Below are 12,587 nucleotides of genomic sequence, written 5' to 3' on the forward strand. Positions count from 1 at the left end.
GCCTTTGATTTAAAGCATGCAGTTGGTATAAAGTTGCATCTCCCACTGCAACAGCCCACCTAACTCTGAATTGTATACACTGAGCTGCTTGATGTAGTGCATGCAGTACAATATCAAAGGGCACGGTGGAGTACGAGAGTGACATTGCAGGGCATGGAGCTCATCCCTTCCAGCCCCAGATCTGTGGATCCAATCACATTGCAGCATCAAAAGGCCAATGTTACAGCATCCACTGCACCCCAGACCACAGCCACCCAAGCTTCACATCATCAGTGTATAGCTTGTAATTGCCTTTAGTATATTAATGAATGTAGATTGGCACAGCCAGCTGCTCTCGAGGGAAGGCATCATCTATGCTGCATTAATCTGGGCACTGATCTGGATTATTTTGTTACACATCAGCCGGCCACTCACAGAATTAGTCTCATTCTTCTCCATCAAAGGGAAATAACTTACATGTGGTGCCTGCAAAATGGTGTTTGTTCAAGGTTCAAGCTACATTTATTAAGTATGTATGCATATGTATAAGTAAGTATGCAGTATACAGCTCTGAGATTTGCCTTCCCACAGCCACAAAACAAAGAAAGCCATGGAAGCCATTCAAAGGAAAAAAATCAAACATCCACCTGTGTGCAAAAAAAAACAAATTGCACAAATGACAACAAGAAAGAATGGGCAAAAACACAGAATATAAAAACATAAAACTGGGTCCAAGTGAACTACAGTCTAATCGGTAAATCGGAGATCCAGAATTTCGGTACTATCCTCCAACAGCATCGAGGGAGAGAGAATGCAGGGGCCTTTCTCTGGCAGCAGCAAATGAGAGGCTGGTAGATGGTGCTGAACACTCACCTTCTGCATGCGCCTCGATGTTTTAATTTTCGTCAAAGCTTTAATCAGCGAGATCGGTGAAAAATAGATCATGGGCTCGCGCCCTATCTCTAAGCTTCTAGGCCTCGGGGGCGCTCGCCTCCTGGAATCTTCTCAGAAAGCGACAGATCTCTCAATTGATCTCCAAACTGTTGATCACAGGCTTTAACAGTACCAGAAACATACCTAAAATAAAAAGAAGACGTAAAAGAAGTGAAAGGAATGGTTTTGTGGACTATCTGAAGGACGTCACCCGAGATTCACTGGTGCCATTTTGACTTTGACATTCAATCACCGTCAATATGTTAGAATTTATCATTCTACAGGATGTACCACATAAATACAATGGCTACAAGACTGGGTCAGAAGCTGGGTATTCAGTAGTGAGTGATTCACCTCCTGTAAGTCATCATAAGCCAGTAGCATGGGAAATGCTCTCTACGTACTTGAATGAGTGCGCAACACCATCCAAGACAACAGAAGCTGTGTCAATACGCTCAATTAAACACCCTATACATTCACCACCAATGCACAGTGACTGTAGTGTTAACCTTCTGCACTTTAGTTCAATACCCAAGCTATTTCAACAGCATTTCCCACATGTGACTTCTGTCATTAAGAAGGGCCCATGCAACACGTACTGTATATTGGAACAGATTCTTCCCTTCTTGACAAGTCTAATCACCACCTCAGTATAGTAACACGATACCAACTTTGATATTTGCGCAAAAATTAACTTTGTTTACATTTTGGTTCTAGTTGTGATTTTTCGTGTACAATTCTTGCATAATTTATGTATTTATATTTTTTTCTGAACATTATACCTTTAATACTCTGTGGCTGCGAAGCTGCTACAAGGGATTGGTGTTAGAATTGGCTTAATTTTGTCACGTACTGAGATCGAGTGAAAAGCTTGTCTTGCACACTGTAAATCGAACAATACGCTCACATTCTGGGGATGCCCTCTTCTCTGTACGACCCTCTTCTCAAGATGGAAACACAATGTTTTAGGAACAGCTTTGTCTCCCCGCCCACCCCACTGCCTTCATATTTCTGAACAGTTCATGAACTCATGAAGACTACCTCACTGTTCCTCTTCCACACTACTTACTTATTTATTCTTGTAACTTATAGTAATTTTATGTATTACAATGTACTGCTGCCGCAAAATGACAAATTTCATATAAGCCTGATTCTGATTACCATATCTTTATATTAAAGACAGAGACACTCCAGATATAGAGTACCTTGTGTAAATTTTTAAACTCAATGTCTCTCCAATCATATTACACAACTAAAAGATGAAGATATACCTGTCACTTCTAAGTATATTGCTTGGCAATGAATATATTTTGTAATAATAATAATTCTTCATCAATGTCATCATCATATGATGTGGGTGATCATGGTCTCCATGAGCAAGACTGTTCTTGGCAAATTCTTCTGCTGAAGTGGCTTGCCACTGCCTTCTTCTGGGCAGGGTGGAGGTATGTCTCTACCCTCGAACATAGAACAGTACATCACAGGAACAGGCCATTCAGTTCACAATGTGGTGCCAAACCAGCTAAACAGCAAATCAAAAACACCCAAATACTAATCCCTCCTACCTACACCATGTCCATATCCCTCCATCTTCCTCACACCCATGTGCCCATCCAAACGTCTCTCAAAAGCCCTTAATGTACTTGCCTTTACACCATACCAGGCAACACATTCCAGGCATCCACACTCTCTGAGTAAAAAACTCACTCCTCACATCCCCTTTCAACCTGCACTCTCTGATTTCAATTCATGCCCTCTGGTATTAGACATTTCAACCCTGTGAAACAGATACACTCTGTCCACTCTATTTAACCTTATAAACCTCTATCAGATTTTCCTTCAACCTTCAACTCTTCAGAGAAAACAGCCCAAGTTTATCCTGCCTCTCATGATAGCACATGTCCCCTAACCCAGGCAGCATCCTGGTAAACCTCTTCTGCACCCTCTCCAAAGCCTCAGCATCCTTCCTATAGTGGGGCAACCAGAACTGAATGCAATACTCTAGATGTGGCCTAACCAAAGTTTTATAAAGTTGCAACATAACCTCTTGACTTTTGAACTCAATACCTTGATAGTGGAGTCAAGGGTTATGGGGAGAAGGCAGGAACGGGGTACTGGTTGTGGATGATCAGCCATGATCACAGTGAATGGCGGTGCTGGCTTGAAGGGCCAAATGGCCTACTCCTGCACCTATTGCCTATTGTCCATTGAACCACCCTATTGACCTGTGTAGCCACTTTCAAGGAGCTATGAACTTGGATCCCAAGATCTCTCTGCTCATCAACACTGTTAAGGATCTTGCCCTTAACAGTGTGCTGTCTTCTTGAATTTTCCCTACCAAGATAGAACTTTTCACATTTATCTGAGTTAATCTCCATCTGCCATTTCTCAGCACTGGTCCATATCGTGCTGCATTCTTTGCCAGTCTTCTGCACCATCCACAACTCCACCAACCTTGGTATCATCTGCAAACTTACTAACCCACCCATCGACATTATCATCCAGGTCATTTATATACATCACAAGCAGCAGAGGTCCCAGTGCGGATCCTTGCGGAACACCACTGATCACAGACCTCCAGCTCGAATAAGTCCCTTCAGCCACTACTCTCTGTTTTCTATGCACATGCCAATTTGCCACGAGCTCCATGCATCTTAACCTTCTGGATTACCTTCCCATGAGGGACTTTGTCAAACATCTTACTAACATCCATGTAGACAATATCCACTGCCCTATGATCATCAATCTCTCTTGTCACCTTGTCGCAAAACTTAATCAAATTGGTAAGTTTAGTCCTGGCTAAGCAATCACTGCTGTCTCTGAAGTCACTGCAGACAATCTCTGAAGAGTATTGATAATGGCTGGGATCACCCATCTTCTAAAGACACTGCTCAGAATAATAACTTATTATTATTACTAATAATAATAACTTATTATTATTACTAATATTATGTTTCAGTCTTGGCCCAGAGGAACCGATCTCATCTCAAAATCTCAGAAAGGTGGGTCAGGGGCTTGCTCCTTGCAGGAACTTAAGTCCAACAGTCAGCCTGACATTTAGTGCAGAGCAACTACTGACAGTAACTACTGGTGAGAAATTAAACCAGTGCCTTTTGTATTCTGTGGACATGAAACATCCCATGACACTATGTTGATGTAAAGCAAAGATGACCCAGCCAATATAAATGGTTCTAAACCATTGTTCACTGCAAGTATTAATAGATGAATGGTGAAAATGGACTTTGACCATCACTTACCTCAAGTACCACAAGGGTAGGAGCACAACAGGAGTCCAAGATCAATGCTTCTTTCAGATGCAAATCAAAAAATTCCATTTAGGCCACACTTGGAGTACTGTGTCCAGTTCTGGTTGCCTCACTATAGGAAGGATGTGGAAGCATTGGAAAGGGTACAGAGGAGATTTACCAGGATGCTGCCTGGTTTAGAGAGTATGCATTATGATCAGAGATTAAGGGAGCTAGGGCTTTACTCTCTGGAGAGAAGGAGGATGAGAGGAGACATGATAGAGGTGTACAAGATATTAAGAGGAATAGATAAGAGTGGATAGCCAGTGCCTCTTCCCCAGGGCATCACTGCTCAATACAAGAGCACATGGCTTTAAGGTAAGGGGTGGGAAGTTCAAGGGGGATACTAGAGGAAGGTTTTTTACTCAGAGAGTGATTGGTGCGTGGAATGCACTGCCTGAGTCAGTGGTGGAGGCAGATACACTAGTGAAATTTAAGAGATAACTAGACAAGTATATGGAGGAATTTAAGGTGGGGGGTTATATGGGAGGCAGGGTTTAAGAGTCGGCACAACATTGTGGGCCGAGGGGCCTGTACTGTGCTGTACTGTTCTATGTTCTAATTAATGTGCTGGTCTGCTGATGTTCTTTCGGTGAGATACTGAAGATGAATAACATAAGGGCATAAAAAAGAGAAGCAGAACAGTCCCTCATGTATTCCCTAACAATCCAATAAAATTATGGCTGATCTTTTACCTCAGCCCCAACTCCCTACAACCATTGATTTTTTTCAATACCTAAAAATCCAAATGTTAGTTGGATTTTAAGGATCTTTTGAATATTTGAGATTTTGTCCTAACCAATCTTTCTTCATCAAGTAATACCATCAAAAAATAGATAATATGGTTTCTGTAACAGTTATTTGCAAACAAACCAAAACCGCTGCGAGACTGAGTACGAGAGCTGACACTGTATGATGTGCTTCCAAACTGAGCTCCAACTTGAAAAAGTGCAGTCGATCCTTTATTGTGATGCTTTATTGCAAAGATGAATGATCTTATAGCAATAAAAAAATTAGTGAAACTAAATTAGTAATATAGCAGAATAAGAGTAATTAGCATTCAAATTAGGGTAATTAAGTGTAACTAAGCGAAGATTGTAAATAACCTGTCAACGAAAAAAAATCGCCCCGGCTCACTCCCTCTCAACTAGACTAAGCTAGCTAAGTACACAAAGCATGAATGCATAACTGTACTTATTTGCTTCTACCATGTCCAATCCATGAGACAAATTACTGCAACCCATAAAATGTGCAACACAAAATACAATACAGACAGACAGGAAATAGATACATGGCTTCTACAGTTACTGTCAGTTCAATCTTACTATCTTATCAAACAGGAAGGTCCAATTTGCATGTTGAACATTCACAACACTGACTGTTGAGGAAAATTATTGCTCACATAAACAGACCATAATTCAAATCATTTTTTATATATATCTTCTCTGCATTACAGTTCCCAATTTTAAATCAGATTATGATATGTAATTCACATGAGATCATTCAGAATACTTAAGAGTATTTTCTAAGTAGAATTACCATGGTTTTAGACTTTGATTAAAGACAAAAAATGTTAGTTAGATTTAATTATGAATTAATTCACATATGGATGCCAAAAATAAAGTAAACCACCAAATCAGGAGCACAATATTAGAGTAACTGAGCCTTCTTTTCACAGGGATTTCTCTAAAAAAGAACTCTGATAAATCTATTGAACTTGTCTTTGGATAAATACTCCAGTTACAATTTGTACTTCATGGAAATGTCTCATCTCAATGAATTTCTGATCTGCCCAAATTAATAATGGGAGACAGGAAATGGAATATTCTCCAGCTGGATGACCACAGCTCAAATACACAGGAACTTTGATGGGTGGAGGAAGAGCAGATAAGCTTCTGAGTTAATAATGCAGAGGCCTGTCTAGGAAACAAGAGACATAATACTAACTCCCACCATGGCAACTGTGAAATTTAAATTTATTTAATAACTTTGAATAATAAAAAAGATAATCAGTAATGATGACTGCAAAACTTCTGGGTTTTAGCCAAAAACCCAGTTGGTTCACAAATGACCTTTAAGGAAGGAAACCTTTTGTCCTTTTGTAGTTTTTCCAAAACTACAAAAGTTTATTCACACTAAAATACAGATATCAAGTATTTACAAGACATTGAACAAATTCAAATTAAAATATGATTATTACTATCTATAAAAGAGCCAATTCCCTGGGGGACCCACCATTCCTGAAAATTCCCCAATGCACCCACGGTGAATGCGTGCTCACTCTCCAAGTTCATCTGGGCATGAATGTATCCCTGCAAGAAAGGCAGAGCCCTTGTCTGTGTACCACCTGGTCCCATGAATGGCCATCATGGCCACGTCCAGGAGCAAGCCCACCAATAAGTCCTCTGAGCGACCTGCCCCCTTCTGTATTGGGTGCCATATATCAGTGTAACCAAAACCTGAGGAACAACCCCTTCAGATATGCAACTAGGGACTGACACCTCAAATACTCCATATAAATGTGGGACACTGATACTTCCCAGCCACAGATTGGACAGGTGGATGGGGTATCTGTGAACCTGCTTAAAAACCTGTTGTACGGTACTGCTCGATGCAACACCTTCCACCTCAGGTCACCAATGTACAGGGGAAGGACTCCTGCATAAAGAGACTTCCACTGGGGAAGTCTCCACTGCTAGATGGTAAAACAGACTGCCACAGTGAGTCTGGTCAGCAGATGAAGGCAAGGAAGTTAAAGATGTGCAGGAGCTGTCCGTGCAAGAAACAGCACATCACGGAAAGGCACAGTAAGCATCTCCATAAGACAGCTCACATTATGTGGGACACTCTCCCGAGAAGAATCTCAGAACTTAGGTCCGAAGCGTAATTCCAGCTGACCGGGTGTTAACACAGCCAGGAACCCCTCAACGTTCCCGAGCCTCCTGACACCCACCACGATGCGATAGGGATCCGTCACCTTCACAGCCAGAGCACTGTGCCTCGCCTTTTAGTCTTTCCCCAGCCTGGCCAATGTGTGATTCTGGATCTACCAATATGGTTGTCAACCTGTGCCTGGATCTGGGACAAAGCAGCTGGCCTGTTTGAGACCCTGTCCACCACACAAATTAGTTCCTTTTCTTCTTTGGAACACCACCCCACTGCTCCCACTATAGCTGCAGTGTGGATCACCTGTAAATTGCATTGCAATTGTTCTCTTGTTCAAATTTTCTTTTAGATTATGAAGTAGTTTAAGGCATAAACAAAGGTAAAATGATTCAAAGTCATTGTGAAAAACATAGAATAAAAAGTATTAAGATCTTTAACCTCAAACACTAGTCTTGTTTCTAATACCACAGGTGCTGTATTTACTTACTGCTTGTTACGCCACTGGTGGTTAGGGCAGCAATGAAGGTCCTCCATCTCTGGCTGTGTTCAGAGCTTCCTTCATCGTGTCAGAGCTTCCTCTCAGTTTTCACTACTGTCAGTCAGGCAAGTCCCGGATGGAGACTCAGGAATGCCGTCGCACTCAGGTGTAGAAGGATTCTTCATTGCTGTTTCCGTAACAGTTTTGTTTTACCAATCAGGACTTTTAGCCCTGAGATGAACTCCTGAATCTGGAGGACTGGTGGATCCCTCTACCTTGTGACCTGTTTGGCATGGGTGACCCTACCAAAAGCCAAACAACAAGGCCCTGATTCCAGCCAACATAGCTTGCTGGGTTATTGAGGCACACAAGCCTCCAGACCCTACGACAAGTTTGTGGTCCTCTTGGAGGGCAGGTGCCATATATAACCTGTTAAGTATTTCAGGTTTTCCTGTTTTTCCTTCTGTTTTCCAACATCTGCAGTTTTTTTTAGATACTTATGAATAGAAAATGGTTTACAATAAATCCAACACGTAATTAAGAATATTAAAGGACAATGTTCTTGTTTTTTTCCTTTTACTACCTCAAAGAACTATTTGTATGGATGGGTTATAAAACTAAGTTTTTCACTGAACCTTGGTTCATGAAACAATACTAACCTGTTCATTGTTCGTTCGTTATATGCTGTGTTGTATGACGTGGGCGATCATGGTTTTTCCATGACCGTGATTGTTCTTGGCAATTTTTCTACAAAAGCAGTTTGCCATTATCTTCTTCTAGGCAGTGTCTGAGGTGCCCGGCCCTTTAAAAAAGACACACAAGGTCAGGTTACTGACAAAGCCTGCTCTTCCCAAGAGAGATCTGTTTATGTGCACCATGTCTCAATCGAAACAACTTTCAGAGGACCTTAGAAGAAGAATTGTAGAGATGCATAAAGCTGGAAAAAGCTACAAAAGCATTTCTAAAGACCTGAGTTTTCATCAGCCTACAGTAAGAGAAATTGTCTCCAAATGGAGGAAACTCAGTACTGTTGCTACTCTCCCTAGCAGTGGGCATCCTGCAAAGATCACACCAAGAGCACACTGTGCAATGCTGAAGGAGATGAAAAGGAACCCAAAGGTTACAGCAAAGGACCTGCAGAAATCTCTAGAACTTGCTAAAGTCTCTGTTCTTGTGTCCACTATAAGAAAAACACTGAACAAGAATGGTGTTCTTTTCACGGGAGAAACACTGCTCTCCAAAAGAAAAACATTGCTGCACATCTCAAGTTTGAAAAAAACCACTTGGATGATCTACAACACTCCTGGGTCAATGTTCTGTGGACAGATGAGACAAAAGTTGAACTTTTTGGCAGAAATGCACATTGCTATGCTTGGTGGGAAAAGGGTACTGCACACCAACACCAAAACCTCATCCCATCTATGAAGCATGATGGAAGGAGCATCATCGTTTGGGGCTGCTTCACTGCCTCAGGGCCTGGACAACTTGCAATCGTTGAGCAAACAATGAATTCAAAATTGTTTCAAGACATTTTATAGAGAGTGTTAGGATAGCAGTCCATCACCTGAAGTTTAATAGAAGTTGGATAATGATCTGAAAGACAAGCGTAAATCAACAACAGAATAGTTTAAAAAGAAAATTTGTGTTTTGGAATGGCTGAGTCAAAGTCCTGAACTTAATCTCATCAAAATATTGTGGAAGGACCTGAAGCAAGCAGTTCATGCAAGGAAACCCACCAACATCCCAGAGTTGAAGCTACATTTTCTATCTAATACATGTAATATTGGATATTTTTTCCTCATTAAATAAGTGAACAAATATAATGTTTTTGTGTTATTTATTTAACTGGATTCCCTATATCTGGTTTTAGGGCTTAGGTGAAGATCTGGTCACATTTTAGGTCATACTTATGCAGAGATGGAGAAAATTCGACAGGGTTCACAAACTTTTTAACACCACTGTTTTATCTTCCCACCTACACCTTCTCTGCTAACTGAAAACTAACTTCATTTCTCTCCTTCTCACTACTAACATGAGTTACAGACATTAACCGATTTCCACTTGACAGATGCTGCCTGGTCTACTGAGTGTTTCCTGCATTTTCTGTTTTTAACTTTGACTTACAGCCTCTGTTTTCGGTGGAACTTGATTCCAGATTTTATACGTCAGTTCTGATCCAACCCTAATGAAACTGGGTCTTCTATGATTGGCCAATGCTATTTATGGATCCTTGACCTCAAAATCTGCATCGTTATGATCTTGCACCTTATTGCTCACCTGCACTGCATTTTCTTTGTACATCTTTTCTACATTCCATTATTGTCTTATCTTCTTTTATCTCATGTAACAATAATAAACCAAAACCAAAAGTCAGAAAAGGAGACTTTATAGGTGTAGATCAGGAGGCTTGGATTTTGCCAGATTTGATGCGTATGAATAGTATGCAAGATGAACTTTTCACTGTATCTCACTACATGTGACAATAATAAACTAACTCTAATTCCAATTATGATATGATAATTGCTTTCAAGATATTTCTTCATGGCATGCCCATCAGCTCCCTCAATTCCTGCCTCCTACTTTTTATTCCATGGTCCACTGTCCTCTCCTACCAGACTCCATCTTTTTCAACCCTTTAACTCTTTCAGCTTCTCACATCATCCTTCCCTCCTCCACCCACCCACCTTCCCCCTCGATTGTTCTCACCTATGGCCTGTCACCTTATACTCCTTCACCTTCCCTTCACCTTCTCATTCAGGCTTCTGCCCCCTTCCTTTCCAGCACCAACAAAGAATCTCAGCCTGAAACATTAACTGTTTATTCATTTCCATGGATGCTGCCTGACCTGCAGAGTTCCTCCAGCATTTTGTGTGTGCTTCTCAAGATCTCCGGCACCTGCAGAATCTCTTGTGTTCCCTTACTGATACCTTGGAATGGTGTTGATAGAAAGCAATTCTTCGTACTGCAACAATAAAGTGCTCACATGGGCACTTCTAGGCCAACTGCTTTTGATTCCTTCAATGTGGGCTGAGCACTCCAAGCTAAAAAACATATGACTTTCATTTGATTTTCAAATCTCTTACTATCTCTTCTTTCAATTAGTCCTGACGAAGGGTCTCGGCCCGAAACGTCGACTGTACCTCTTCCTATAGATGCTGCCTGGCCTGCTGCGTTCCACCAGCATTTTGTGTGTGTTGCTTGAATTTCCAGCATCGGCAGATTTCTTCGTGTTTGCATAAAGAAAATTTATGTTGTCTTTCTGAACATAACTCGATTTTGCAAGGTCAAATGAGGTGCAATTTAAATGCAGAATTTATTTAAAATATATTAGAGTCTGGGATTTTGACAATATTTTGATATGATTGCAATTAAGTGTCAAGAGGAAATTATTAAGTAGCAGACATATTATGTCTAAGTCAGAAGTTTGCAGATTTAGTCCCACTCAAAGACATTGATTATAGAAACTCAGTTGACACTATAATCAAGTACCAGCGAGTTGCTGTCTTTCAGATGAGACAATGGCTGAGGTCTTGTTGTCCCTCACGAATGAATGCAAAAAATGTCACTTCATCAAAGGATTCTTCGTCATGCTGACTTGAATGATAATTATCCTTCAAAGACAGCTCAAAATAGGAGATCTGCTCGTTGATATCGTATTTCTGTTTTGACCACTTCACTATGCTGATTGGTGCACATTGCAGCTGGAATTGCCTTACAGGTGCAATATGCTTCCGAATATCCTAGGAGTGGAAAAGATACTATCAAACCCAAGATTTTCTTTCTTATTGGTTTGTTATTAAGCAGAGGATTTAGATCCAGGATACAGGCCGCTGCAGAGAGATTGTATGTTGTTTTCTTCAGTTTAATAGTATTGTGTTTCAAGTTGTTCCTCCTGTGTATAAACAAATGTTCTTTTTTTCCTTTATAGCTATGAATACAGTAAACTCAACCTTATAACAGCTTTTCAGCTACTTTGCTCCTACCTCATACCAACCTGTTCTATGTTTTTGCTTATTCCTGTTGGCTATTATTTCCTCATGTGAAGATCAAAACTTTGTAAATACAGGAAATCTAGAAGCACTCAGTAGATCAGGCAGCTTCTGTGGAAGGAGAAACAACAACGTTAACATTTCAAGTTGAATGCCTTTTGTCAGGAGGGCCCTTCTCTGACTTGATATCACATTTTTGCTTAGTTTAATCCACTTAGAACGTAGAATGTGGAAGAGTACAGCACAGGAGAACAAAGCCTATGGCCCACAATGTCTACACTGGACACGATACTGAACTAAATTCAATCTCTTCTGCCCACACATCATCCATATCCCTCCATTCCCTGAACATCCACATGCCTATCTAACAGCCTCTTAAACACCATTTTTGTATCTGCCCCCACCACCAGCCCTGCATCCCATTCAGGCACCCACTACCTTTGTATGAAAACCATAACCCACACAGTTCCTCTAAATTTTCCCTCTCACTTCTAAAATGCATGCCTCGATAAGGGGGGTGCTGTTGTAGTCTGGCGTACTGACCTCCACCTTGCCGAGGCACAGCGACAACTCGCAGATACCTCCTCTTATTTACCCCTCGATCGTGACCCCACTAAGGAGCACCAGGCCATTGTCTCCCACACCATCACCGACTTTATCCGCTCAGGGGATCTCCCATCCACTGCTACCAACCTTATAGTTCCCACACCCCGCACTTCCCGTTTCTACCTCCTACCCAAGATCCACAAACCTGCCTGTCCTGGCCGACCTATTGTCTCAGTTTGCTCCTGCCCCACCGAACTCATTTCTGCATACCTCGACACTGTTTTATCACCCCTTGTTCAATCCCTTCCGACCTATGTTCGTGACACTTCTCACGCTCTTAAACTTTTCGATGATTTTAAGTTCCCTGGCCCCCACCGCTTTATTTTCACCATGGATGTCCAGTCCTTATATACTTCCATTCCCCATCAGGAAGGTCTTAAAGCTCTACGCTTCTTTTTGGATTCCAGACCT

At 41.3% G+C, this 12,587-nt stretch overlaps 1 long non-coding RNA gene across 1 annotated transcript; it reads right to left on the bottom strand.

Annotated features, from left to right (window-relative positions):
* Positions 1-350: 350 nt before the first annotated feature.
* LOC140191568 (uncharacterized) lies at positions 351-11,675 on the bottom strand. Its single transcript, XR_011883839.1, has 3 exons — positions 11,576-11,675; positions 8,241-8,383; positions 351-1,056 (listed from the first exon to the last, which is right to left on the bottom strand). It is a non-coding gene; the product is annotated as an uncharacterized lncRNA (long non-coding RNA).
* Between the last annotated feature and the right edge of the window lie 912 nt (positions 11,676-12,587).

The sequence above is a fragment of the Mobula birostris genome, chromosome X, assembly GCF_030028105.1.
Source record: "Mobula birostris isolate sMobBir1 chromosome X, sMobBir1.hap1, whole genome shotgun sequence".
In the NCBI taxonomy this organism is placed as follows: domain Eukaryota; kingdom Metazoa; phylum Chordata; class Chondrichthyes; order Myliobatiformes; family Myliobatidae; genus Mobula; species Mobula birostris.